The sequence below is a fragment of the Schistocerca nitens genome, chromosome 3, assembly GCF_023898315.1.
Source record: "Schistocerca nitens isolate TAMUIC-IGC-003100 chromosome 3, iqSchNite1.1, whole genome shotgun sequence".
NCBI lineage: Eukaryota > Metazoa > Arthropoda > Insecta > Orthoptera > Acrididae > Schistocerca > Schistocerca nitens.
This window is the reverse complement of record NC_064616.1, coordinates 778,873,119-778,877,866: the sequence shown is the minus strand read 5'-3', so window position 1 is coordinate 778,877,866 and position 4,748 is coordinate 778,873,119. Positions and strand designations below refer to the sequence as shown.

Genomic DNA, 4,748 nt, shown 5'->3' with positions numbered 1-4,748 from the left:
AGGCTGACCTTCGACGTCCTTACCAACCGAATAGAAGGTAGACGGTAGACTGTGTCCGCTACGCTAGATATTCTTCGAGGACGAATAGGAGGAGGAACAAATAAGTGTTTAACGTCCCGTCGACGCCGGCCGGAGTGGACGAGCGGTTCTAGGCGCTTCAGTCTGGAACCGGGCGACCGCTACGGTCGCAGGTTCGAATCCTGCCTCGGGCATAGATGTGTGTGATGTCCTTAGGTTAGTTAGGTTTAAGTAGTTCTAAGGTTTAGTGGACTGATGACCTCAGCTATTAAGTCCCATAGTGCTCAGAGCCATTTGAACCTTTTTTTTGTCCCGTCGACAACGAGGTCATTAGAGACACAAGAAAAGCTCGGATTAGGGAAGGATGAGAAAGGAAAATGGCTGTGCCCTTTCGAAGGAACCATCCCGGTATTTACGTGAAGTGATTTAGGTTCAAATGGTTCAAATGGCTCTGAGCACTATGGGACTCAACTGCTGTGGTCATTAGTCCCCTAGAACTTAGAACTACTTAAACCTAACTAACCTAAGGACATCACAAACATCCGCCCGAGGCAGGATTCGAACCTGCGACCGTAGCGGTCTTGCGGTTCAAGACTGCAGCGCCTTTAACCGCACGGCCACTTCGGCCGGCGAAGTGATTTAGGGAAATTACGAAGAACCTAAATTAGAACGGCCAGACGAGGCTTTGTACCGTCGTTCTCCCGAATGCGAGTCCAGTGTGCTAACCGCTGCACCGCCTCCCTCGGTCGGTAAATATTCTTCAGCGGTGGCCAAGATGACCGTCATCCAGGCTGTGTACTACGACCGTCAGCAGGGTTCAACGAATGACAGACTGGGTAACAGAAAGTGTCAAACCGAACATTCAATGACATGGAGTAGTTGTCTACAAGACGAAATAGATCTGGTCCACTGAGTGCCTCTATCTGTTTTAAGCAGCGATAATAAGTGGCAATGTGAAAGCATTAAATTAATTACAGGATTCAGAAAGAAGTGATGCGAGTAAAAGTAAACCAAATACATTGCTCTTCAACACTTAAGGACGAGATAGATAAAGTAAAATAACACATTAACTACTCGGTGGAAATGAATGAAAGTGTGGGAGCATGTTGCCATAGGTCACCAAGCCGTGCACAGAAAGTTGGAGATCACGTGTAGTGAGGCAGCGTGACTATAGAGCCAAATGGGGCTGGATTCACAACACGAGGCAGTTGAAGAAACGGGAAAAGACAGCGTGTGTCAATCAGCGAGCAATTATGTTGCACTGTGGTGGTGTTCATCACTACAACATGGCACGGAGATAACATGCCGGCCACTGTGGCGGAGCTGTTCTAGGCGCTTCAGTCCGGAACAGCGCTGCTGTTACGGTCGCAGGTTCGAATCCTGCCTCGGACATGGATGTGTGTGATGTCCTTAGGTTGGTTAGGTTTAAGTAGTTCTAAGTCTAGGGGACTGATGACCTCAGATGTTAAGTCCCATAGCGCTTTGAGCCATTTGAACCATTTTGGAGATAACATTTGGATGACTTCAAACGGGGAAGGATCATCGGGAAAATGGAAGAAGGACGAAAGGTGACGACTGTAACCGAGGAGTGCATGGTGAACGTTCTGAAATGCAGGCACTGCTAGCTGAAGGAGAGGAGAATGGTCGACCACGGTCAGCTGCATCAGCAGATGATCGCAACATTGTGCAAGAGACAAGAAGGGACCCACGTCAAACAGCGGGTGCCATTGCAACAATATTTAACAGGACTGTGAGGCGCATAATATCACGACACGGCGAGTGCTTGGGGGTGGTATCTTTGCCCAAAGACCAGTACGTTGTGTTCCATTGCCACCAGCACACTGGCGGTACCGTTTGCGATGGTGCAAAAAGCATTGGGACTCGACCAACGAGGGGTGGTGTTACGTGCTTTTCTCGTATGAGTACAAATTGAGTAGTGATTATGGACGTACCGCCGGCCGAAGTGGCCGCGCGGTTCTAGCGCTGCAGTCTGGAACCGCGAGACCGCTACGGTCGCAGGTTCGAATCCTGCCTCGGGCATGGATGTGTGTGATGTCCTTAGGTTAGTTAGGTTTAACTAGTTCTAAGTTCTAGGGGACTAATGACCTCAGCAGTTGAGTCCCATAGTGCTCAGAGCCATTTTATGGACGTACCCTCATTTGACGAGAGGTGAAAACGATGTAACGTCCCCAGGTACATTGTGGAACATGATCGTTTTGGTGGTGCAGGTGCTGTGGTATGGAGAGGCATAGTGTTGCATGAGCGTATTGATCTGTGGTACAAAAAAATGGTTCAAATGGCTCTGAGCACTATGGGACTCAACTGCTGAGGTCATTAGTCCCCTAGAACTTAGAACTAGTTAAACCTAACTAACCTAAGGACATCACAAACATCCATGCCCGAGGCAGGATTCGAACCTGCGACCGTAGCGGTCTCGCGGTTCCAGACTGCAGCGCCTTTAACCGCACGGCCACTTCGGCCGGCAATCTGTGGTACACTCACTGGTCAACATTACTGTGACACTTTACTCCTTTACCATTACCGGCTTCTCAGGGGTGCATTTGGCCCTTACTTTATTGTTATGAATGACAATGTCCGACCGCATCGAACAGAGCTGGTGGAGGAGCTCTTGGAATGAGAGGATATTCTGCGAATGGATTGGCCCCCTCCTTCCCATCCCCCGTTTCCCTAGACTTAAATCCATTCGAGCGCGTGTTCGATGCGGTGGGGTACGCATTGCAGCACGTCTATATCCACGGCTGACCATCGATTAGTTGTCAACCACGCTGGTGGAGGAATGGACGCCCTGCAACAACTTATCAGCCTTATGGTCAGCATGGCAGCACGTCGTAGAGTATGCATTAATGTCTGTGATGGTCACACATTCTGTTAAGAACCATACCTCGACTTTTCTAATGTCCACGGGAACATCATAAACAGCGGTGATTTCTGTGTAATTATTGCCTTTGAATAAAAGTGTCATTTCTGTTCGTCTCATTGAGTATTTCTTTCAATTATGTTCTATACAATACAGTAGCAGTTATTTCTATGTATGGTTCAAGATTCATCGAGCTATATTACTTGGCGCCGGTCATAATGGTCGAGCGGTTCTAGGCGCTACAGTCTGGAACCACGCGACCGCTACGGTCACAGGTTCGAATCCTGCCTCGGGCATGGATGTGTGTGACGTCCTTAGGTTAGTTAGGTTTAAATAGTTCTAAGTTCTAGGGGTCTGATGACCACAGCAGTTAAGTCCCATAGTGCTCAGAGCCATTTGAACCATTTTATATTACTTGGCAGTGACACACCATGTGAAGGTTATTGTTGTCCTTAAGTTATGTTCACCAGTATATAAACATGAATTAACTTCTGATAAGTGAACCAACTTAGATCTGATATGCAATAAAACACAGTTAGAAAACTGAAATTCAAACTATGGGGTTAAAAGGGCAGTTCTAACAAGGCTGACGTATCAAAAATGGCTCTGAGCACTATGGGACTTAACATCTGAGGTCATCAGTCCCCTAGAACTTAGAACTACTTAAAAGTAACTAACCTAAGGACATCACACACATCCATGCCCGAGGCAGGATTCGAAACTGCGGCTGTAGCGGTCGCGCGGTTCCAGACTGAAGCGCCTAGAACCGCTCGGCCACACAGGCCGGCGGCTGACGTACCAATATACATAAAACTTAAATATAATTAGTAACGCAACTAAGTATAATAGCTGAGGAAACAAGAAACAAAAACTAAAGGGTGTGATTTTTTTAATTGTGGGATTTCATTTAATGTCTTTCAGTTCAGATATGCACATCACATATGTTTTTGCTTCCCCGAACTTGCGAACCACCCGATTCTTACGATTGAAACATTCGTAAGATTATGATAGTGAATTTCAACGAGTATATAAGGTACGTTCAAATAAAATACAAATTATTTCGCTTAGATAAAATGGTAAAGAAATTTGTATAATATTATTTTTCATAAAGCACATTATCACATACAGGGGTTGGTCAAAAATATGGAAACATTGCGAGAAATGCATGCTTGAACATAAAAACAGATGAAATGATGATTAAATAGACACCCTAGCTGCAAACAGGCGTTGATATACTTCACTGGGGACATGTTGAAAATGTGTGCCCCGACCAGGACTCGAACCCGGGATCTCCTGCTTATATGGCAGACGCTCTATCCATCTGAGCCACCGAGAGCACAGAGGATAGTGCGTCTGCAGGGACTTATCCCTTGCACGTTCCCCGTGAGATCCACATTCCCAACATGTCCACACCACTACATTCGTGCAAGGGATAAGTCCCTGCAGACGCACTATCCTCTGTGCCCTCGGTGGCTCAGATGGATAGAGCGTCTGCCATGTAAGCAGGAGATCCTGGGTTCGAGTCCCGGTCGGGGCACACGTTTTCAACATGTCCCCAGTGAAGTATATCAACGCCTGTTTGCAGCTAGAGTGTCTATTTAATTATCATTTCATTTCTAGCAAAGCTGCATGGTCATCCACGGTATGTGTTCTTTCGAGAACAGATACTACCGTCATATATAGATAAAAACAGATGCTAGCAGGGCCTGTTGCGCTGTTTGACCACGAACGGCACCAGTGCAATGTCCTCAATATGTTGCAAATGTCGATCGTACTCAGAACAGCGCTCTGTTAGTCGTGAGTGAATTGTGTCGAAGCCAAATGAATTCGAACGTGGACAGATTTTTGGTGC

General features: G+C 46.7%; 2 non-coding genes across 2 annotated transcripts; one reads left to right on the top strand and one right to left on the bottom strand.

Moving 5' to 3' along the window:
* Positions 1 to 4,158: 4,158 nt before the first annotated feature.
* On the bottom strand, positions 4,159 to 4,233 carry Trnai-uau (transfer RNA isoleucine (anticodon UAU)). Its single transcript has one exon. It is a non-coding gene; the product is annotated as a tRNA-Ile (tRNA).
* A 125-nt stretch (positions 4,234 to 4,358) lies between these two features.
* Positions 4,359 to 4,433, top strand: Trnat-ugu (transfer RNA threonine (anticodon UGU)). Its single transcript has one exon. It is a non-coding gene; the product is annotated as a tRNA-Thr (tRNA).
* Positions 4,434 to 4,748: the final 315 nt, after the last annotated feature.